We start from the raw sequence: 25,175 nt of genomic DNA, 5'->3' as shown, positions 1-25,175 counted from the left end.
GCTGGGTTTTACATCAATGGAGTGGACCAGAAGGAAGAAAGAAACAACCAATCAGAAGAGAATGAAGAAACAAGAATTCAAAAAATGAGGAGAGGCTTAGGAACCTCCAGGACATCTTTAAACTTTCCAACATCCGAATTATAGGGGTACCAGAAGGAGAAGAGGAAAAGCAACAAATTGCAAACTTATTTGAACAAATATTAAAGGAGAACTTTCCCAATCTGGCCAAGGAAATAGACTTCCAGGAAATCCAGGAAGCTCAGAGAGTCCCAAAGAAGTTGGACTCAAGGAGAAACACACAAGGCACATCATAATTACATTAGCCAAGGTAAAAACGAAGGAGAGAATCCTAGAAGCAGCAAGAGATAAGGGGACAGTCACCTACAAAGGAGTTCCCATCAGACTGTCAGCTGATTTCTCCAAAGAGACCTTATAGGCAAGAAGGGGCTGGAAAGAAGTATTCCAAGTTGTGAAAGGCAAGGACCTCCATCCAAGATTGCTCTATCCAGCAAAGCTTTCATTTAGAATGGAAGGGCAGAGAAAGTACTTCTCAGATAAGGTCAAGTTAAAAGAGTTCATCATCACCACGCCCTTATTTTATGAAACGTTAAAGAGACTTATCTAAGAAAAAGATCAAAACATGAACAGTAAAATGAGAGCAAACTCACAATTACTAACAACCACACCTAAAACAAAAACTAAAACCAACTAAGCAAACAACTAGAACAAGAACAGAACCACAGAAATGGAGATCACATGGAATGTTAGCAACAAGGGAATGGGAGGAGGAGAGAGGGGGAAAAGGTATAGAGAATAAGTAGCATAGATGGTAGGTAGAAAATAGACAGGGGGAGGGCAAGAATAGTATGGGAAATGTAGAAGCTAAAGAACTTAAGTATGACACATGAACATGAACTAAAGGGGGGAATGTGGGTGGGAGAGCGTGTGCAGCAGGGAGGGGAGTGAAGGGGGGAGTGGGACAACTGTAATAGCATAATCAATAAACTATATTTTAAAAAGATGAAGAAGAGCTACAAAAAATTTTAAAATAAAATGTTTCATCAAGGCATGGATCTTATGTTAAATATTTGTTGGTATGTTATTTCCTTAGAATCAAGAAAAATTAGACAGCTATTTCAAGTAATCAAAAGACTTGTTCATACATAGATCAAAGAAACACATACTGCTAAAGGATTAAATGTATTATAGTTTACACCATATAAAAAGATCTGGTCAGATTTTAATTTGCTTAGACACAAATGTGATCTATACCACTGAATAATAATAATAATGATCTGTATAAAAATAATTATTTAGCTTGAAAGGACAATATGGTGGGTTCTCAAATGCATAGATTTATTCTAAACATATTTCTTTAAACCCCGGACACAATGTTAGTTTATAAAATATCTAATAAACAGTTCTGTATACCAATTGTTTATATTTCATGATTTGACATCAGTTAACTTAAAAGATAAGTGCATGATTGACTTATAGTTTCTATTCTAAACCTATGATGTAGGCAAACATTCTAACTTTAATTTCTTGCCTTCAAGCAAAGTCATGTTCTACTTTTCATAACCCAGTTATAAAGATTTCCAGGAAGTGGCAAGCTGGTAACAATTGTAGTGGTGTAGAGACACTGATGTTTTATGGCCATATATCAGTTTAATATATAGAAAAGTAAAGGCAAAAAACTTGGTAATGGCTACAGGTATCGCAAATATGTGTCTTGGGTGGAAATTATTGTACAAAGCTATAGGGCAGAGATATCAAATGAGTTTCACCATATAAGACCAATTTTGGGTATTTCCTGCCCAAATTATTGTATTGAGAATTTTGACAATTAAGTTAGCACTGTGAGAAAGAGCATGTGCTATGCTGTGATCTAAAAGCAATTACCACCTGGGGAGGCAGAAGGTGTTAGATAGGACAAGGGTCTCCAGGTCTAGGTAGTTCTTACTAAATGCTACTTTTGCTAAAAGTTAAAATGTAGTACAGTGTTTTGCAGATGAAGCTGTAAACAGAATGAACTTGACAGGAACTCAACAGGTTAAGTGTAGCCAATTGCAAAGAAGAAATCAAAGTGTAATAACCAAGTAGCATATATAAGCAATGGCTAAACCTCCATTCAGAAAGACAGAGCTTTGGATGTGAATCCTGTCTCCTTCACGTGCTGCAAGTATATAAAACTACTTTGTGACAGCCATGTCTCATTCTTGAATAGAACACCCCAACTAGTGAACCCTTTGGGTTCAGTAAAAGAGGAACTGATTTGCCAGCTCTGTTCTAGGTTTGAGATCTTACAGCTAGCTCAAGGCAACTGGAGTCTCAGCATTGGAGTCCTACCATCTAATATCCTTGCTTCTTGCTGTGCATATGTGCTTCATCTTCTCTGTGAAAACTTGTTCCTCCCACCTCATATTTACCCCAACTCTGTGTACAAGGCAGGAGATGCTGCCCTCATATCACCTATAAGTTTAATGTCAGTACAAGAAAGAAGCAGAAACTAAATTGTATTCTCACTTGCAAAAAGACCATCTCTACTAAATTCAAACTGAAAAAGAATTTAATGGAAGGAATTCAGAGAATTGAGAGGCATCAGATTGGTGGAACAGGCTCAGGAAGGAACCAAGGAAGACAAGGCAGAGCCACAGGGATCCTCTACTTAGACAAAGGCACCATTAACACAGAACACCTGTTGCTTACTGCTATTGGACTCCCAGACCCTGGACACTCATCTTCTGCCACTGGCCTCTCAACTCCACTCTAGCCACCATGAATAATCAGAGCCACCTTTGTGTCACTCCCACAAAATTCAAAATTCCTGGGAGTAGCAGTACTCAGATCATAGGCCACAATCCAGCTATTGGTAGAGGGTCACTTCTCTAAGAGGGACTTGGGTAAAATAGACACCCTCAAAAGGTGTTCATTGCATGCTATGTTCTGCTAGGCAGAGGGCATGTGAGAAGATGCCAAATACCATCCAGCTTAGAAACTGCTGTCCCAGAACAGAGTGAGGAACCAAGTTGAGTGTATGAAAGTTTGAATTTATAGGTAAGGTTACCTAGGAGTAGGCAAATAGATACCAGGAGGATCTAGAACTGAAAGCAAGGACTTTGCTAGATAAAACAGGCCTGGGACTAAATTGCAGAACCAGAAAGAACTGAAGAGATGACCCTAGAGTAGGTTCCAACAGCAGAGACTAGATTTCTAAAAAATATAGTTAACAGGGCATAGCAGGCACCAGTGAAATTCTAAGGTTGTAAACCAGATAGCCATGAAGTTAGAAGCTAGAAAGTACAAAAGAGCAAAAAGATGGGCTGGAACTGCTAAAGCTCATGTAAGATTGCTATTTGTTACATGTATTCATTGCAGGATATATTCTTATACATCCAATGAATTGGTTCTGTTAGACAGCTCTTGCAGAGCTGAGAGGGAAGTAAAAACTGTAATACACAGGCACCAGCCCTTGAGGCAATGAAGGCATCAGGAACATTCAGAAACTGGTGGCTTACTGTGCTTCTCCACTAACCTTGGCACAATGAGTCTAACATACAAGGGTGAAGACCTTACTTTTGCCTGATCCTCCAAATCTTTGCTTAGAGTGTTCCTGGTATTCTTCCTGACAGGCCTACCAGAAGTTTTGGTCAGGTGGAAGGGGCAAGGCTACTGTGGTGCAGGTAACTTTAGGCACTGAATGAAGTGAGGAGATCCAAGCTTTGAGCAGTTAGCACAAGTCCAGTGGAGGGCATGTTGGGGATGGGGTGTGTTAGTGGAATAGTTATTAGAGACCAGAGACCAGTGCATGAACCCTATGTAGTACTGCAGGCTTTCTAGTTGAGGAAGAGAAAAATCATCGTCACAGCCTCAGTGATGAAGGCGGCAGCAGCAGGTTACTGATAGCAGGTAGCAGAGGTTTATCCTACACACAAACATTTCCTGGCAAAAGTCACACATCCAGGATTACAGCAAGTATGCCCCAGAAAAATTCCAATTGTTTTAAACTTTAAAAAAAAAAATTAGCATTAAAATGATGCATTTCACTTTTGTAGGCGTAACATATTTCATTCATTTTTGTTTCAAGCTTTCCCCTCGCTTTTTTCATCTAGCTGATTCTCCCAGGTGTCCCAAGATGTAGGTCCCTTATTACTCTTTAACACACACATCCCAGACTTCTATGTTGCATGGGACAGACATGGATGTGCTTCTTTTGTCTATTTCATGAATGAACAGATTTTCACTTAAAAGCAATTTCTATTCTACCAAACTCAGCAAGACTTTAAACATTTTGTTTTTTCGTTTGTTTGTTTACTTGCTTTTTGGTGTTTTAAGTATCCCTGGAAATAAGGGAGCCATTGAGTCTAAGATTGACAAGTAGCCAGGTTCTTTACATACTGAGGCTTGGAATTGCAGAGACTATTCTAAAAAGAAAAAAAGAATGAAAGAAAACAGGGAATGGGGGGTAATAAAAAGAATCAAAATGACAGTGGAAATTAAAAACTTGATGAATAATATAACCTATAACATGTAGGAGAGATTTTGGCACCTCCCACCTTTAAAACTAGGTACACAACTTTTTAAAAGTTACTTTACCCCTAATCTACTGGGGTAGACTAGGGTTAACTAGTATTTTAGAGTTGATTTTGAGGCTGAGCGTTTAGAACAAAAACACCTCTAGTTTATTTATTAGTTTAGAAAAGAAACAGCCCAAGGAATTTTTCTAGTTAAAAAAATATAACTCAGTATAAACCTACGTGAAAATTTTAATGCCCAAGACAGTCAATGGCAAATGAAGTTTTAGGAGCTAAATCAAATAAAGCATCTTTCCATGTTATGTGTACCTTTTTATTAATGTGAAAGCTTGCGCCTACCTTTGATTCATTTAGTGAGCTGAAGAAAAAAATTTTCAGACCTTTATATGCAATTCCTGAGTTGCTACAACCCCAGAATACTGACATATATGATTATACTATTTATCTGTGGAAGATGATTGGATTTCTCTAAAAACCACAAAGGAAACCAACAGTTCCACATAGTTCTGATAACCCCACCAAAGAGGAAATACAGAAAGGAAGTTAATCTAAGAGTGTGACAGAAGTGATTTCAACAACAAAAAAAGCCTCAATATTCAGCTTGTTCCCATCTTGAAAAATCCTCATCTTTATCCCATTTCTTTCTAGATCCTCTCCCTTTCTAGAGACTAGACAAAAAAAAAAAAGTCTTGGATTCAGATGAGCAGAATTCTAGTACTGTGCACCGCACTTTCAGAACCGCAGCCTGTTTCCATAGCTGTCAAACAGGGTAGTAATACCTGTCCCAGTTCCCTCCCTTGTATGTTGCCAGGATCGTTTATAAAATACGCTGTTCCAAATTAGCCAAAACTACCATCGTTGGGACAGTAGCCAACAAAACAGCTTCGATTCCCTCTCCGGACAAGGCTGGATCGACCTACAGTCAACAGGAAGCTCCTGGGGTTGGGATAGACTTGGAAGAAGGCCAGACGCGAGTGTTCCTGGACTGCCGGGAGGGTTGTGATGAGGGTGTCACTAACGTGGCCGCCAACCCCCTACCCCCTCCCGCCCTCCGACTCGCCCGGCCCAGCTGAGATTTTACTACAGCTACAATGGGTGCGGAAGCGTAGTACTGAGAAGCAAACTACCAGCCAAAAAAACCTCAACCCCATCCTCCCCTAAAACACAAACAAAACCCAAAGCCCTCGGCACTACACAGAGCGGGATCAAGGAAAAGGAGAAAGGGAGAGGGGGTGGGATCTGCCGTCCCAGCTCCATCTCCGGAGGCAGCCGAGTCGGTGGCCGCAGGGTCCGTGAGTGGGGAGGGGCATTGTGGATCGGCTCTCAGCGTGCCGAAGAGTCACCTCTTCACACCCCCTCAGCCTGCGCCGCCTCGGCAATCCGCCCCGGACCCCGCCGCCATGTTGGGTCGGGATAAGTGACTCGGACTCGCCACCTAGGATGACCTCGGCTGGAGAAGTCCGAAGCACGCGGCGCCCGCTAGCGCCGGAAGGCTGGGGGCGCAGAAAACCGAGGGGGCGCGGCGCGAGTTCCGGTGAGCGGGCCTGCGGCGGGAGCAGGTAGCTGCAGCCCCCGCGCCGCCCCCGCTCGGAGGGGCGGAGTCAGGAGTGAGGGCGGGCGCGGAGCCGGGAGGAGGTGGAGAGTGAGGACTTGGGGTGGAGGAGCCCGGGAATTCCCTCCTCCTGAAGTGAAGAGTTGGGCTGACTGTGCGGTCGTTGCTGCTGCCGGGCGCCCGGGACAAGGAGGTGGAAGGAGGGAGAGGGTTCTGCGGGCCTCGCCTCCTCCCGCCGCCTCCTCCCCACCACCGGAGCCCCAGCAGTGGTGACCCATGTGAGCGCGGCTGGAGGACAGGTAAGGACCCTCCGAGGCCCCGTGGGCGGAGGTAGTCGACACCGGCCGGCAGTAGGCCCCGGCGCCCGCCCGCGCCCGGAGGCGCTGCCGCTCCCTGCCCCCGCCGGCTCCGAGTCGGGAAGTTGAGGAGAAACTTCTCCCCTCCCCCGACCCGGCTCGCTTCACGGGCGTGTCTCCTTCCCTGCGCTACCTGCTGGCCCCTGGACTCGGTCTCCGCCCCGTCCAGTCCTACTCTGTCCCGCCCAAGTCCGACTTCAAGTCCCTGGAGCGTTAGGACACCCCACCACCCGCGTCCTTAAGGTTGTGTGGGCCACCGCGCGGGGCGGGGGCGAGGTTTATTTTGGCTCGCATCCCCAAGTAAGCGGCGGGGACAGCGGCCCCTTTCTGTCCCAGAGGTTGGGGGGTCTAAGTGTTGACTTATGCCGGGTGGCAGCTGTGTCGGGAGAGCGGGCGAGGGTGTGTGTAAGGGGCGAGTTGGTGAGCCTCTCGCTTCACTTGGTTTGATTGAAAACCACAACATGTTGAAGTTTTCCTTTGTTTTGTGTTGGGGGTTGGGAAATAAGCCACTCAGCATCCACTTTTACAGTATTATGCCACTTCGCCTCCCAGTTGGTTCGGTCCTCTGTCCACGTGTATTACAGAAAAATTTGTTTTAAAGCGTATTTTTCTTGAGAATTGCTTCCAGCTTTTGCTTTATTGGGCATGGGTGAGCGTTGTTTTAGGACGCTCTTCGAAAATCAAGTCTGATGTAGGGATTGCTTTAATTTTGCTTTGTAGTGAGTGGGACACAACATCGTTTGGATTTGGTTGAATTATTTTCTGCGCTATTAATTGAAGCAGGCTTGGAGTAATCCACCAACAGTTTATAAATTATTAAAGAAATGAAAAATCTCTAGTGGAATCCCAACTTTATGTTCATGCCGTTTTTTAGATATATAGGTTCCACCGGTGTGTTTTCATATAGATTTTCACATGTACATATATATGATTGTGGCATATTTGTGCCTTGTAACGGTAGGATTACAGTGCTAAAGGTATCTTGATACTTCTAAGTGTATTTAAACTGTCTTGTTAAATTACACACTAGGGAAAATATTATTAAATATGTACACTTGACTATATGCATTTAAGGCGAAATACATGGTAGATGTAGTTATCTTAACTAGCACAGTGTTTGGCACACAGTGGACAGGAAACATTTTGAATGGACAGGTAATAAAGGAGGGTCTTGTATTAGAAACCAAGGATCTTGTATACATCATATGTGATTTTTAATGAATCGTTCTGTAAGAAAGTTGTTCTTCACGAAATCAAACATTCATTTTACTAAAACGAGACCCCTGTCATAGCTGACATCTAAGAAAGTTTATATTTTAACTTCTATACGTTAGCTAAGCCTCAGTGGAGATTTTGAATGCTTGTTGACAATTCATAGGGTGCTAAATTTTTAAAAAAGTTACCTTTTATCTGAATCTGAATACAAGACAGTTTATGTCCATGTTTTCAGAATAAAAGATAAAAGGGCTCATAAAATATGTACTCTGTTATAACCACCATAAGGTTACATTAGCTTTAATTTTGCAGTATGTTTTTGCTGACTTCATAAACCACAAAATTGACTCCTTCCTGTTGAACTAAAATTGAAGTTACAGCTTTGACCTATCTTCCTGGGATAGGTGGAATTGGTCTTATGACTGAAGTATAATGTTAATACATGGTTTAAGTTGTTTGTTTTTTAACTCAGTAAGTTCTCAAGCCACAAAATCAGTATCCACGCAAATAAATTTCCTTTATGGTCTGTAATGTTAGAAGAATAAATATTCTAAAAGAATAGTAATGACCTAGTATAAGAGAACTATTACCAACCCGTGGTGTAAGACTTGTTTATATAAAGTTTAACTTTGCATCTTTTTAGGCAGTAAATAAATTATTTATGTGAGTAATTTTTCTTTATAAATATATGTAATTCTCAATCTTGTGTTCAATGTAGACATTTATTAGTTCCTATTAGCATTATACTAAAAAGAAGTCTAATATTTAAATAATTGAAAAGAGCAACACTAAACTCTGTCTAGGAATGCACACTTGGGTAATAAAACCATATATATTTTTAAAAACCTACAAGGAAGTGATTTCTACAAAAGTAATGATGTGGGAGGAGGGAGGAAGTTGTGATTTCGATGCAGCTTCTTAATTGGTGGTAAAGTTCTTTTAACCTGGTGGTGGTTGCAAGGGTGTTGGCCTTAGTATAAATCATTAAGCCATAATTTGTTCTGTGTGTTTCTCTGTAAGCACATAATTTGTTCTGTGTGTTCTGTATGTGTTGTAGTTTACATAAAACTTTTCTTTCTTTTTTGAAAGAAGCCTGTTTGTAATGTACTATATAAGGTAAATAAAGAACTTAATATTTGGTGACTGACTTTGGAGTACTGCTTGGATTGCCCTTTGCAAACAGGGTTAGACTTATTAAATAATAATTATCATAAACCAGCTAGTGCATGTAAGTAACAACTTTGACATGTAAATAACATGTTGATATTTTGAGGGAAGACACCAGGTTTTTACTAACTTTAAATCCTCTTCAGGATTTTATAAGTTACACTTAGTAGATAATCAAAATATGTTTATTAAACTAATGGGTATTGTTTGGTCATTAAGTATAAAATAGAACACATTTTACAGGAAATTATGTAACATAGTTAAAACGAACTATGGCATTAAGGTAAAATGTTTACTTTTATCCATATTTAGTTTTCTGGAACAGTAATTCTTTAGATCAGTAATTTCATCCTTAGTTTTGATATCCTTAAGAATGTCATGAAATTCTGAATGTTAAGATATGTTTCTGTTTACTTAAGTTTTTTGAAGATGTGTCATATAGCACCTAAAGGAAGAGTATGTTTTGTTTCAAAACTAAGCAGATGACCATATGGCGCTGGAGTCTAAAAAATGCTGAAAATCATTGCATTATGCTACTTTTCTTGCTTTAAGTAATAATGGCTTTCTGTTTCAGTTGTTGGTAGCTTTTTAGTTGTTGGTCTCTTTGCATTTTGTAATGCAGAGTTGAAGAAGAGATCGCATCTGTGCCAAATTCTTATATCACAGGAACTTTCAGTCGTGTTATAAAGGTGATGTTTGTGGTGCTGGTTTTGTTACATGAATATTTACAGGAAGTTTTAGTTAAGATCTTCCATTGTGCAAAACCCTACAGGGTTTAGGTCACTTTCAGTTCACATTTAAATAGGTCTATAATACAAATACAAGTTCCCCTATTGAGGTACAATTGCCTTTCTTTAAAGGAGATAATCTGTTCATATTAAAGGATCTTGGTATCTTATTGGTAGTGTGTAGGACAGTTTGTGTGTGGCTATGGCAGGGTATGTATTATCTTTTTTCTTCCTCTCAGCTGCTTCAGTGCCACAATTAGCCTGAGTATTGCTCAGCTGCAGCTGCTGGGTGATTATGAACCATCCAGCGCCTGTCTAAACTCAGAGGCAGATTTAGCAAAAGGAGCTATAGTAGCAGCACAGGGTGAGAGAGAAGAGCCGGTGCCACTGCCAATATAATTTTAACGTGTCTGTATGCTAAGGAATCTTTGGCTGCAGCAACACTATTGTTGTCTTGGAAGTAGCAGACTTGATAGCAACATATCCTGGTTTGGATTGGGTTTACTTGGTGTTACTCTTTAAGATCTTGAAGCTCACTCCAGGAAAGAGTAATTTCAGAGTGTAGGATGATATATCGATGAGGTAGTGCTTCACTGAGTAATGATCCTCTATGTCCAGGATAGCAGTGCCGGTTAGTTTCCCCTTGTTTGAATGTATATATGAAGCATATACCATATACTACAGGCTGCTTTAAACTGTGTTTCTTAGAAGTGCTGCTGCTGTTACTGTTGTTTGGGGGTAGTAGGAGAGCTTATAAAGCAGGTTCTTTGGACTTCCCACTTTTTCCTAGGAAATGGATAGAAGATTTTCAAGAGTTCTAGAACTAGCTGCACATAGCATATCCCCTGTGGCTGTCTGAATTTTGCCTGTAGCAACCCTAGATTCTTTTTCCTGTTGCTTTTCCTTTATTCCTGGAGTATGAGAAGATGGACATTATTAAACACAGATATAGTATCATCTAAATATGGCAAGCCCCAGTCTGAAAGATGCCATCGGCAATTTTTTCTGTTTCTGAAAAGTTGCTAAGTTTAAAAACATGTCAAGCTAAGAGCCTCAGCATCTTGTCCTCTCTTTTACCAGTACTGTTGGAAAATCTACAAAGACAATTTCTTCTTATACTAATCCTGGCTTTGAAACTTGGTGATTCAGGGTTTGGCTAATTTTGGATGGAGGATATTGGGAGAGGGTATTGGGAGAAGCAGCACTCAAACTTGTATAACCAGAAGGAATGTAACCAAAAGAGGTACAGAAAGAAGACTATATACTCTTGAACAGTAACAGGTACACGTTGTCATTATGGCACATACTTAGCAAGACATGGATGTATTGACCCTTCTTTCTGCTCCCTCAAAACTCCTGTGTAAAAAAAAAAGTACATTTCTCCTTGCATTATAATTTTTTCTTTATATGACTGGTATACTTGATCTAGTGCTCACTGTGGCAAGGAACTCTTAATGTGAATCTTTGAACAGTCCCTAGTAGAATAAATAATTAATAAAATTGTAATTGCATGTAGGGATATGGTTCTGTGGATGACTTTACATATACAGACTTCTTCCACACACAACACCTCTACTCAAATTTTCTAAAATAATCTTAATGCTTTTTTATAAGCTAATGTTAAATTCTTTAAAATTTTTACCCTCAATGTTTTGTTCTAGAAAATGATTTTATAGAACTGTTTAAATATTTGCACATGTGAAGTTAAAGGTCATCTTGATAAAATTTATTTTTTTAATGTTTTCACTATTTTAGTGAGTATAGAAGGCCTTCCTGTGCATACACACACACAAAATTATCCTAAATTTTTCTAAAATACGTTTGGCATCCTGCCATGTTACTGGTGACAACCAACGTTATAATTATAACTTTTATGTTCATATCTTCCAAGGACAAAAGAAAAAGAAGTTCTGATTTTCTTAATGTATTATAAAGAATGCATAGTTCATAGAATATATCTGCTGGGGACAGAGACAGGAAAGGCCTGACCACTGAAATTTAAAGATTACCTGGTTTCAGCCTCTGTTCCTAGTAGTATGTAAACTCCAGGTTCTCTTAACCTAATTATGGAGGCTAATCGCTTAATTATTTTAATGTAACTTTCAGTTTTTTAGCATTAGAAATTGGGGTGGTTTGAAGAAAGTGTGGTGGCTTTTGCTGCATAAGTTAATACATAAAATTGTTCCATAGCACATTTATTATTTTTAACTTTTATTCTGACGCAGTTAGTATTTTATGGATAAAGATACTTTAAACATAATAATCAGGCATTTGAAAAGCAGAGAACGCAACTGTAGTGTAATAAGGAAAAGACCAAAAGATCATCTGTATTTTAATTCCACTTTTTTTTTTTATCCTCACCCGAAGACATCATTTTTCATTGCTTTTAGAGAGAGAGCACTTGAGAGGGAGAGAGATGGTGTGAGAGAGAAACATCAATTGGTTGCCTTCTTTCTTTTTTTAAAGATTTTATTTATTTACTTTTAGATGGGGGAAGGGAGGAAGAGAGCAAGAAAAACATCAGTGTGTAGTTGCCTCTCACACACCGCCTACTGGGGACCTGGCCCACAACCCAGGCATGTGCCCCTACTGGGAATCAAACCATAGACCCTCTGGTTCGCAGGCCAGTACTCAGTCCACTGAGCCACAGCAGCCAGGGCTAATGGGTTGCCTTCTTGTACCATACCCGATCAAGGATCAAAACTGCAACCTGGTTATGTGCCCTGACCAGGAATTAAACCTGTGACCTTTTAGTCTGTGGGACAACGTTCCAACCAGCTGAGCCACCAGTAAGGCTTAATTCCACTTCTGACAATGTGGCCTTGGTCAATTCAGTAAACTCCCTAGGCCTTGGTTTCACTATTTGAAACAGGAGGCAGCTTAACTAAATGGTTTCTAATATCTTTTAAGCCTTATATAAATGTGTAGTTCTACTACAGTTTTAATTTTTATATTGATAAAAATTTAAGGAAGTGTTTTAGAATCTAGAATTTGAAATAAAATTAGGTGAGAGGTAAGCAAAGGTTATAGTAAGAAACTGACACATAGACTTGACATTGGACTTTCTCAGGTGAATGCACTGTAAACCGTGTGGTATGACAAATACTGTGCTAGTTTTGATGTTAATGAAAATGATCACACCACCGTGGACGGTGTGGCTTAGTTGGCTGGGCATCATTCTGCAAACCAAAAAGTCTCCAGTTTGGTCCCAGGTCTGGGCTCACACAAGAGGCAACTGATCAATGGTTTTCTCCCTCCATTCCCCCCTTCTCTAAAATCAATAACCATGTCCTAAGGTGAGGGTTAAAAACTGCTGTCTTTTAGGAATTCACATTGTGCAGAACTGGCTATGATTATGAGGCTATTACAATTTTTGTAAATTGGTAGCTTTTTCTAGGGTGAGTCCCTTACAGTACTTCTCTGGTTTTTATTGTTAGTTGGTGATACCTCTGAAACTTTAATAAATCCTTTTGTACTAGATAGGTTTAGCCTCAAGTAAACTTATTTAATTATTTAGGCAAGAAGACTTGATTTGATGTTTTTCTAGATATTAGTGTATTACAGGCATTTGTGGCTCACATACAGAGGTTTCCTAACACCTATATAGAAGTTTTACTATAAGAAGACACATTTGAAAGCAAGGTTTTTAAAAAATAATTTCAAATCAATTTTGCAGTAATATCGGAAAACTAAGGACTTTTTTATTCATTGAAGCAGATAGTTGTGATGTCATTTAACAGTAATTATAACTGTTTGGGTGGCAGCTTTGCCACATTGTATCAGGAAAATAGCCACATTAAAACATTTAATTGTTTTATTTGCAGATCAATAAACATAATAGTCACATAAACAAAAGACAGAAATCACATGATCATAACAATAGATGCAGAAAGAGCATTTGATATGTTACAATACCCATTTATAATAAAAACACTCAGCAAAATGGTAAGCATTCCTCAACATAATAACGGCCATATACAAGAAACCTGCAGCCAACATCATACTCAATGGGCAAAAAGTAAAATCTTCCCCACTAAGATCAGCAACAAGATAAGGATGTCCGCATTCCTCACTTCTATTCAACATAGTATTGGAAGTCCTAGCCACAGCAGTCAGACAAGAAAAAGAAATAAAAGACATCCAAATTGGAAAGGAGGAAGCAAAACTCATTGTTTGGAGATGACATGATAGTGTACATAGAAAATCTTGTAGACTCCACCAAAAAACTACTCAATCTAATATGTGAATTTGGCAAAACAGCAGGATACGAAGTCAATATTCAGAAATCAAAGGCATTTTTGTACACACCAACAGTGAAATCTCAGAAACAGAAATCAGGGGGGGAAACTGATTTGCTATGGCAACAAGAGAAATAAAGTAGCTAGCAATAAATCTAACCAAGGAAGTAAAAAACCTGTACTCCAAAAACTACACAGCACTGAAGAAAAATTAAGGAAGACACAAACAAATGGAAGCTTATACTGTGTTCATGGGTTGGAATAATTAACATAATCAAAATGTCCACACTACCCAAAGCAATTTATAGATTCAACGCAATCCCTGTTAAAATACCAGTGACATTTCACAGATACAGAACAAACATTTCAAAAATTTATTTGGAACCATAAATGACCCTGAATAGCCTCAGCAATTTTGAGAAAACAAAGTAGGAGAGATCACAATACCTGGTATCAAAGTATATCACAAGGCTACTGTAATCAAAACAGCCCGGTACTGGCATAAGAACAGACACATAGATCAGTGGAACAGAATAGAGAGCCCAGAAATAAACCCAAGTCTCTACGGTCCATTAATATTTCACAAAGAGGGCAGAAGCATAAAATGGAGTAAAACTAGCCTCTTCAACAAATGGTATTGGGAGAGCTGGACAGCTACATGCAAAAACATGAAACTAGACCACCAATTTATAGCATACACCAAAATAAATTCAAGATGGATAAAAGACTTAAATATAAGTTGCAACACCATAAATGTCCTAGACGAGAACATAAGGAGGAAAATCTCATATTCCACACAGTAGTATTTTCACCAGTATATTCCCTAGAGCAAGGGACAAAAAGAAAAGAATAAACAAATGCGACTTCATCAAAATAAAAAGCTACTGTATGACTAAAGAAAACATCAGCAAAATGAAAAGGGAGCCAACTATATGGGAACATATATTTGCAAATGATACCTCAGACAAGGGTTTGATCTCCAAATTATATAAAGAACTCAACACTACTACACTCCAGGAAGACAAACAATCTGATTAAAAAATGGGCAAAGGACCTGAACAAACATTTCTCCAAGGAGGACATACAGAAGGCCCAGAGGTACATGAAAGGATGCTCAGCATCACTAGTCATCAGAGAGATGCAAATTAAAACCACAATGATCTGGCTGGCGTAGCTCAGTGGATTGAGCGCGGGCTGCGAACCAAAGTGTCGCAAGTTCAATTCCCAGTCAGGGTACGTGCCTGGGTTGCAGGCCATGACCCCCAGCAACCGCACATTGATGCTTCTCTCTCTTTCTCTATCTCCCTCCCATCTCTAAAAAAATAAATAAATAAAATCTTAAAAAACAAAAACACCACAATGAAATACCACTTCACACCAGTCATAATGGCCATCATAACCAAATCAACAAACGATAAGCAGCAAGTGCTGGTGAGGTGGAGAAAGGAGAGCCCTAGTGCACTGTTTGTGGGAATGCAGACTGGAGCAGCCACTGTGGAACACAGTATGGAATTTCCTCAGAAAACTAAAAATGGAACAGTCTTTCGATTCAGCATTCCCACTGCTGGTACTCTACCCCAAGAATCCTGAATCACCAATTCAGAAGAACCTCTATACCCCAGTGTTCATTGCAGTGTTATTTACAATAGCTAAGTGCCATAAACAGCCTAAGTGCCCATAAGTAAATGAGTGAATCAAGAAACTGTGGTACATTTACACAATGGAATACTACGCAGCAGAAAGAAAGGAGCTCCTACCCTTTACAATAGCATGGATGGATCTGGAGAGCATTATGCTAAGTGAAATAAACCAGGTGGTGAAAAACAAATACTATATGATCTCAACTATAAGTGGAACCCAATTGACTAAACAAACAAGCAAGCAAAATATAAACAGACATTGAAATTAAGAACAAACTGACAGTAAACAGAAGGGAGGTGGGAAGGGATAATGGAGAAAGGGGTAAGGGTTGTCGAGAACATGACAGGACATGTGAACAAAGCCAAAGGAGGGTAGCACCAAGGGTGGGAAGTGGGGATGGCTGGGGTGAGGGGGCAAATGGAGACAACTATACTTGAACAATAAAAAATGTGGGAAAAAATAATTTCCACAAAATAAAAACATTTGTTTGAATTGACAAAAGTGTAGGGTAATTGTTCTGGATATTTTTCTTTAAGATGTATAGTTAATATTTAGAAGTGTGGACACTTGAAAATGGTTAGCTTCTTTAAATTTTGCAAGATAATTTTGTAAAAAGAAACAAACTAAAATTATAAGTAGATTGTATTCCCAAAGTTTGTCAGTCATTTAAAAATCAAAATCTTTTCTCAGAGAAAGTCTTTTCTTTAAGGTTAGCCTTTTGAGTTAGATTTCTAGTGGCCCATTACAGTTTATCTATAAAAACCTAACAGCTATAACAGTGTTGCATTGGTAAAGGTATTCTAATTGATTTTTCAGGTTTTGTGTTGTTTTGTTTCTTTTTTAAAGTTTGCTGACGTCTTGAACAGATGAAATATTTGGCCTACAAGATAGATGCTTTAATTACATAGTGGGTGAATCCATTGCCTTTCCAGTCACCATCCCTCCCCACCTTCCTAGCTCCTCACTCTAAAAATCATTCTGTTATGAGTTCCATATTGGGATGCTAGGACTTTCCCAATGAGGCCTTACTGTTAAGCTGAATTTAAGTACAGAAGCTTCCCTAGTTTCTCTCACCCACTTGCTGGGCATTTTGACGCCTTCTTTCTACTCTAACCCTATAGGACAGTATGAGGAATGGGAAAGTTGCAAAAGATTAGGAATGAGAAATAAAAATGAGGACAATAGAGAAGGACTTGGGAAAAAGGAGTGGACATAATATGGAGTTTGTAATTTTTTCTTTTGTGTCCTTTTTTCCATTTCTCACCCAATTCATTCCTTCTCTTAGACATTGATTATGGAAAAAAAAAGCCTGTTCTGTGACAGGTGCTGTGGTACATATTTATATACATTATCAAATTAACTTAAATCTTTGAAATACCTTTCCAGAATACCCAGAAAAATCATGGCTGAGGTAGGTGTTTATTATATATGAAGAGACTGAGAATCAGAAGGTATATATAATTTACCGAGGTTGTATAACTAAATGATTGGTTGGAACTGAATTTGAACCTAAGGCTAACTGACAGCAAACCTCTTCTCTAAGACAACTTTCTTAGGAATAAGGAGCAGTGATGGAAAGGGAATTTCTTACATTTTCCTTCTTCCTTGAACTGTTCATTTGTATTGGGGATAAGAATTCTTAGCCACTTAAACTTTTTTTTTTAAAGATTTTATTTATTTATTTTTAGAGAGGGAAGGGAGGGGAAGAGAGAGACACACACATCAATGTGCGATTGCTGGGGGTTCTGGCCTACAACCCAGGAATGTACCGTGGCTGGGAATCGAACCTGGGACACTTTGGTTCCCAGCCCTTGCTCAATCCACTGAGCTACGCCAGCCAGGGCTAAACTTTTCTTTTTAATGGAAGTAACTTTCTGGTTAGGTGTCAAGGTCAGATATTATATGAACTGAAAAAGATGGATTATTACACTAACTAAACAGTAGCAAACACTTTCTTTTTGCAGGTTTGGGTTTGTAATGGAAAATTGATACACAAATTCCAAAGTATTCTTTGTCTTTTTATAAAATAAGATGTCAATCCCAGATTAATAGACAGAGTGTTCAGATCTTTTTCCAGTCAGGTTTCTTTTTTTTTTCTATCCAAATTTAGTTCATCAAAAGAACAAAGGAGCACACCAAAGATGGATTATTATACTAACTGTAGCAAATTATAGTGAGTTTGGGTTACTGTAAGTAAGTTTAAAAACCCAAACTTACAAACCCAAATTTGTAAGTTTGGGTTTGTAAAGTGTACATACAGGCTGCACGTATATAGCCAACCCCTCCATGCTCAAATTTGAGTCTTCTGACTCAAAGGCTGGCTCAAACTTTTGTATAATATTTTTTTTCACTTCTAATTACATCATTCCTAGATGAGTTAGTAGAAATAGATGGAAGGTTAGCATTGGCTAAAAGGTCCTCTGTCACATTTCAGATACATGCTGCAGAAAGAGAGCATACGTTCTAATTTGCCCTTCCAGTAGGATGGAATTTCTTATACTTTGGTAGAGATGCAGCGACCGTTCGTAGCTTCTCTTCCTTCTGGAGGAAATAGTAGGATTCTTCCATATTGGCACGTTCCTATAAATCTTGTTACATGAAATTCTCACTCCATGAAGAGCCACATCTAAAGCTCCAAATGGAGATTTTGTTGGCTACTCTTATAACTGTGTAACTTCCATTAACAATGATTTGCTTCATCACCTTGGAAGCTTTTTCTTCTTGTCTTCTTTATTTTTTTTTCAGTTATATCTAAGAATGTACCCTTTATACTCTAATAAGCTGGATCATTGTTTTCTAGTGGGAATATTAGCTTGATTTTGTAGCATTATTATTCCACATAGAATATCTACAGTACAACTCCTTCACACATAACTCTAATAGTTCTGTCATTGCTTACACTTATTGGGTCTACAAAAGTGTTGGAAGATCCTCTAAAACTGTTGTGCCAAGTCTGAAGGATGGGAGTGGCTGCTGCTTGAATGTAAGGTCCATGAGGGCAGGAGTCTTTGTTTTGGTTACGGGAGTAATTCCAAGCATCTAGAATAGCTTGTAAAAGGGCCTACTATGGAGGAAAATGAAGCAGTTCGTTGGTAATGTTTGCCTACCATGGGCATGAAAGAAAGAAATGTCGAGAAATAAATAGCTAGCTTCTCACTAAAAACTCATGCAGTAACCACAGATGTTTTTTTTCTCAAGACTCAGTGGAGTGGCAGACCTAGTGCTAAACTAGTGGTATTAACATTCAGGATGAAATTACATAAAATTTCTACTTTAATGTGGTAGAGATACTGAGGTTTGATTTGGCACTGACTTGTAAATGTTAAGGAACACTAAGAAAAGTACATACTTACAACAGGGGGGTTCTTTTTCTTTATATGTTATTCTCTAAATCTATCTCTAGCAACCGTATTTCTTAAAAACTGGGGCACACGTCAGTTCTCCTTATATTACATGGATGTAAACAAGTCATGAATATAGCTGATTATAAGTAGAGCTGGGAAAATAGACCTTAGCAGGGCAGCTGCCTTCCATTGACAACCATAGAAGGGGAGGATGACTTTTGGTGAAAGGTAGCTGTCTCTGCCACAGAAGGGGAGAGGAAGTCACCTAATAAAGAAGTTAGACATTTATTGTATATGGAAATACACTATTTGATTGTTTAAACATGGTTAAACTCTTTGTGTGGACATTGATGGTATCTTAATTTAATTAAGGCAATAATATCTGTCCATAGGCAAACTAGTTATAATGGAAAATGTCTCATATTCCACCACCTTCTGGAAGTTTTTTTAATAAACGGAGTATCTGGAAAAATTTAATTTCATGTTTTAAACAGTAAATAGACATTTCTCCAAAGAACACATACAAATGTCCAAAGACACATGAAAAGATGGTCAGCATCATTAATCATCAGGGAAATGCAAATCAAAACCATGATGAGATAACACCTTACACTTGTCAGAATGGCTATTTTATCAAAAAGACAAGAAGTAAAACAGTGTGGGTGAGGATGTAGAGTAAAGGGAACCCTAATACATCATTGATAAGATTGTAAATTGGTACAGCCGCTATGAAAAATAATGTAGAGGTTCCTCAAAAATTCAAAATAGAATTTCCATGCAACCCAGCAATTCCATTTCTGGGTATTTATCCATGGAAATAAAAAACGCTAATTCAAAAAGATATGTGCACCCCAACAGCATTATTTATAATAGCCAAAATAGGGAAGCAACCTAGATGTCCATCAGCAGATGAATGGATTAAGAAGATGTGGCTTATGTGTGTATTCATATATACAATCAAATATTACTCAGCTATAAAAAGAATGAAACTGTCATTTGCCACAACATGGATGGATCTAGAGGGTATTAATGCTAAGTGAAATAACTTAGAGAAAGACAAATATTGTATGATTTCACTTACATGTGGAATCTGAAGGACAAAGCAAACAAGCAAAACAAAACAATCAGATTTATAGAAACAGAACAAACTGATGGTTGCCAGAGTGGATGGGGTGGAGGGGATTGGGCAAATAAGGTAGAGAGGATTAAAAAGGATCAAATTTCCAATTACAAAATAAAGAAGTCACAGGGATGTAATGTACACTATTGGGAATATAGTCAATAATATTGTAATAATTTTGTACGGTGACAGAAGATTGTTAGACTTACGATGATCACTTTGTAAGGTATATATGAGGTCAGTCCAGAAAAAGTCCAGCCATTGTGAATTGTGCGACATGGATGTAACCTAGTATCCAAGAAGAGAGGACTGGAATGTTCATGTATGAACAATGATGATTTCACTTTTCTAGTCAGTGGGGGTGGTAGATGCTGTTGAGTGAGCATGTGTACTGTGTGGTTGTCATTCAAAATGACAGTGAGTAGAGCAATAAATCTGCATAAAATTTTGCATTAAGCTTGGACATTACTCTGGCAGAAACTATTCAGAAGATTCAGGAGGCTGCAGCTATGGGCAACTGGTAATTGGCAGCTTCATCATGACAGTACATCGCTGATGGCCAAACATCAAATCACCCAGATGACTTAGCTCCCCTACAGCCCAGATTTGGTGCCCTGTAACTTCTGGCTTTTCCCAAAACTAAAATCATCTTTGAAAGGGAAGAGATTTCAGACCATTGATGAGATTCAAGAAAATACGACAGGGTAACTGATGGTGATTGGAACTGTTAGAGGTCCTCAAGGTGCCTACTTTGAAGGGGACTGAGGTATCATTGTCCTTTATACAGTGTTTCTTGTATCTCATATCTTCTTCAATAAATGTCTCTTTTTCATATTACATGGCTAGATACATTCTGGACAGACCTCATAGATGTTGAAGGACTCTGTTGTGCACTTGAAACTAATGTAATATTGTATGTCAACTATATTTTAATTAAAAAAGAGAAAACCACTAACGCCAGAAACAAAATATTTGCTATTTTGAACTTAATTAGGATGAATAGAAAGAAAATAATGATATGTAAATTCTAGAAAGAACCTTTGGAGGTAGCAACCATTTTTTACTCCATTTTATGTTCCTGTCCCCTTGGATTTGTATTAAAAGTTACAAGAAAGTAATTCTGAACTTTAAGGAGATGTATGTCCTAGACTTTAGGAAACATTGGAAAGAGTCTATGGTTTAAGGTTCTAATGGATAATATGCCACCTAAAGAAATAAAATTTCTAAAAATGCCTCAAACCTTTTGTTATAAAAAGCTTGGGAAGCGCTCTTTAGGGGAGGGGGTCAGGGTAAAATGGGGATCATAGTACCTGTATTTACATAGCACTTTTAGTGCTTGAGAATAGATGGTAGTTAGCTCTATGGAAGAATTTGGTGGGGCCCTAGCTGGTGTGGCTCAGTGGATTGAGCACTGGCCTGTGACTTGAAAGGTTGTCAGTTCTGTTCCCAGTAAGGGCACATGTCTGGGTTGCAGGCCAGGTCCCTGACTGGGGGCCTTGTGAGAGGCATCCAGTAACTCTCATACCCTTGATGTTTCTCTCCCTCTCTCTCTACCTCTTTTCCTCCCTCCCTTCCCCTCTCTCTAAAGGTAAACAAATAAAATATTTTTTTAAAGATTTTATTTACTGCCCTGGCTGGTGTAGCTCAGTGGATTGAGTGCAGGCTGGGAACCAAAGTGTCTAAGGTTCGATTCCCAGCCAGGGCACATGCCTGGGTTGCAGGCCATGACCCCCAGCAACCGCACATTGATGTTTCTCTCCCTATCTCCCTCCCCTCTCTAAAAATAAATAAATAAAATCTTAAAAAAAAGATTTTATTTACTTATTTTCAGAAAGGGAGAAGGTTGGGGAGAACAGGGGAAAGAGAGAGAGAGACAGAGAGAGATACATCAATGTGTGAGAGAGACATTGATTGGTTGCCTCTCACATGTCCCCTACTGGGGACCTGGCCTGCAACCCAGGCATGTGCTTTGATTGGGAATCTAACCAATGACCTTTATATTCAGAGGCCAGTGCTCAGTCCACTGAGCCACACCAGCCAGGAAAATCTTTTAAAGAAAAAAAAAAGAATTTAGTGGGAATAGTGGAGGTGGAAATTATGATGGCACTAAAGCCCCTCCCCCTTCTTTCTCATTTCACACCTCCCTTTCCCCATACCCCCTTAGCCACTCCTGCTAGGGCTTAGTTTTTGTTTTGCTGTTGTTGTTAATGAATAGAACTTAAATTAGAAGGAGGAATGTGTAGTAAAAGTCAAGTAAAAGAGAGCATCAAGAATCTCTTTGGATATTGTCAGAGAATGAATGGGATTTTTAGAATGATTGATGCTTAGAAGTAGGAAAAACTAATGATATCATAGATGATTTCTAGAGATAAGTTGACATCTAGAAGTGAGAAGGAAGTCACAGATCAATCCACAGCCTAGGAAAGTTGAAATAATAAATAACAGGGAACAGGTAGCATATAAGAGGATGCTTTTTAAGTTAGAAAACTTATAAAAAGAATAAAAAAGTAGATACCAGATAATAAGAGAGCATCTAGCTTTCACTAATTTTAAACGTCTTGGTCTAGAAGAATTCTATCTGAAGGTTCTGTAAGACTTTCTGGTACTCCTGGGCCCCACCAGTAATCATGGAGACAGACATCTCAAAATAAGAAAATTGATTAAATGATGCCTTAGAACAACAATTTTCAATGAGTGTGCCACAAGAATTTTATAAAACATGCAATTTCTGACTCTTTAGTCAGGGGCAATGACCTCTTCTTGTCCCTTAGATTGTCAAATTAAAAAAATGATAACAGTCAACACAATAGCTGTCTGGTGTGAATGAATCAATATTATACCTATTTTTTTGTTAGATCAGCAAAACATTTTTTTGGTGTGTCAGAATTTTAGTAATTTATGTGTGCCATGAGATGAAAAAGGTTGAAAATCTCTGCCTTAGAAGATGAATTTTAAGAAATGCCAACACTGAAAGTTGTCTTTGATTCCTGACAAAATCCTGTAACAGTTTATTAATCAGTTACCTTTATAAATAATTGTAAGGTTATAAAGAAGTAATTTTAATAGTAATTTTTAAATATACTTATTTTTAAGTATATTTTTAAATATAATTTTAAAAATTATATCAGTGTGCTTTATTGAATCATTGAACTCCCCCTTTCCCATCTGTGGTGTTTGAGTACCTGCTGGATTAAGATGATCTATCAGCGTTACTTTCCTGTTGGTGAATGGTCAGACCTGATAAGCTTAGTTTTCTTTCAACAGTAAGGGAGTGTGTGATTCCTTTTTCTATCTTATTTTTTGGTCTGTTTTATTTTCCCCTTTCTGTAATTGTCTTTTAATACCGTGATAGACATTGCTTTATCTTTTTGATGACAGTCAGAGCAAGGGATTTTAACAGGTTCAAAGTTCTCTTTATGTATTTTCAGATTTTTTAAAAGGAAGATTGAACCGGGAAATATGTAAACATATCTGTTTAGCCCATAATATCTGCGGACATTGTTTTATTTTTGTTAGTTATATAGGTGAAGAAAGACACCTTAAAATTATATCAGTTTGCTTTTCGATTGAAGGCTACTATGCATTTTTCCATGTGGTGAATTGCTTATCCTTAAACATTGCCAGTTTGCTATCTTATAGGGTATTTGTTAAATTTGTAGGGATCCTTTGTATAGTATAGATATTAATCCTTTGTCCTTATGTTACAAATATTTTCTCTATATGTTTGTCTCTGTTTTGTCTAGTATTTTCCTTTTATCTTAAAGTATTAAAATAATTTTCTTTTTATAACTGTTGTATAATGTTCCATTGTGTAAATGTACCACCATTTTTTAATCCACTCATTTACTGATGGGCACTTAGGCTGTTTCTAGCATTTGGCTATTGTAAATAATACTGCTATGAATATAGGGGTACATAGGACATAGGTTCTTTTGGATTGGTGATTCAAGCTTGGGATATAGTCCCAGCAGTGGGATCGCTGAATCAAAAGTCAGTTCCATATTTAATTTTGTGAGTAGATGCCATACTGTTTTCCACAATGACTCCACCAGTCTGCATTCCCACCAACAGTGCACTAGTGTTCCTCTTTCTCCACATCCTCGCCAGCACATGTTGTTTCTTGATTTATTAATGGTAGCCATTCTGACAGGTGTGAGGTCATCTCTCTTTTAGCTAGTGATGTTGAGCATCTTTTCATATATCTATGGGCCACCTGTATGTCCTCCTTGGATAAGTGTCTATTCAGGTCTTTCACCCATTTTTTAATTGGATTGCTTGTCTTCCTGGTTTATGTCATACAAGTTCTTTATATGTTTTAGATATTAAACCTTCGTCCGATATATCATTGGCAAGTATGTTCTCCCATACAGTCAGTTCCCTTTTCATTTTGATGATGTTTTCTTTATCCATGCAGAATTTTTTAAATTTGATGTAGTCCCATTTGTTTATTTTATCCTTTATTTCCCTTGCCCTAGGAGATGTATCAGTAAATATATTGCTACATGGGGTATCTGAAACTTTACTGCCTATGTTTTCCTCTAGGATTTTTATGATATCACAACTTATATTTGTCTTTTATCCCTTTTGAGTTTATTATGATGCATGGTGTAAGTTGGTGGTCTAGTTTCACTTTTTTGCATGTATCAGTCCAGTTCTGCCAACACCATTTATTATTGAAGAGGCTATTTTTTACTCCATTTTATGTTCCTGCCCCCTTTGTCAAATATTAACTGACCATATTGACATGGGTTGATTTCTGGGTTCTCTATTCTGTTCCATTGACCCATGTATCTGTTCTTATGCCAGTACCAGACTGTTGTGATTACAGTGGTCTTGTAATATAGTTTGATATCAGGTATTGTGATCATCCCTCGTACTTGTTCTTCTTTCTCAAAATTGCTGAGGCTATTCGAGGTCATTTATGGTTCCATAAAAGTTTTTGAAGTATTTGTTCTATATCTGTGATATATGTCATTGATGTTTTGGTAGGGATTGCATTTAATCTGTAGATTGTTTTCAGCAGTATGGACATTTTAATGATGTTAATTCTTCCAATCCATGAACATGGTACATGCTTCCATTTATTTATGTCTTCCTTAATTTCTTTCTTCAGTGTTGTATAGTTTTTGGAGTACAGGTCTTTTACCTCCTTGGTTAAAGTTTATTCCTAGGTATTTTTTATTGTTGTTGCTGTACTAAATTGTTGGATATTTTCTCTTCCATCTTTAATATTAAAATGGCTGAACAAAAATTCACTAATTTTGATTTTTTTTAATGCA

At 38.2% G+C, this 25,175-nt stretch overlaps 1 protein-coding gene across 2 annotated transcripts in view; it reads left to right on the top strand.

Annotated features, from left to right (window-relative positions):
- Positions 1-6,080: 6,080 nt before the first annotated feature.
- Positions 6,081-25,175, top strand: part of YES1 (YES proto-oncogene 1, Src family tyrosine kinase) — a 73,210-nt gene continuing 54,115 nt past the window's right edge. Inside the window, exon 1 of one of the 2 annotated variants that reach the window (XM_028523734.2) lies at positions 6,081-6,386. The gene's annotated coding sequence lies outside the window, so the exon portion shown is untranslated. The remainder of the gene's footprint in view (positions 6,387-25,175) is intronic. The other variant, XM_028523735.2, reaches the window with a different exon arrangement.

The sequence above is a fragment of the Phyllostomus discolor genome, chromosome 9 (assembly GCF_004126475.2).
Source record: "Phyllostomus discolor isolate MPI-MPIP mPhyDis1 chromosome 9, mPhyDis1.pri.v3, whole genome shotgun sequence".
Lineage (NCBI taxonomy): Eukaryota > Metazoa > Chordata > Mammalia > Chiroptera > Phyllostomidae > Phyllostomus > Phyllostomus discolor.
Note: the sequence above shows the minus strand (reverse complement) of the source record. Positions and strands in the feature narration are given on the sequence as shown.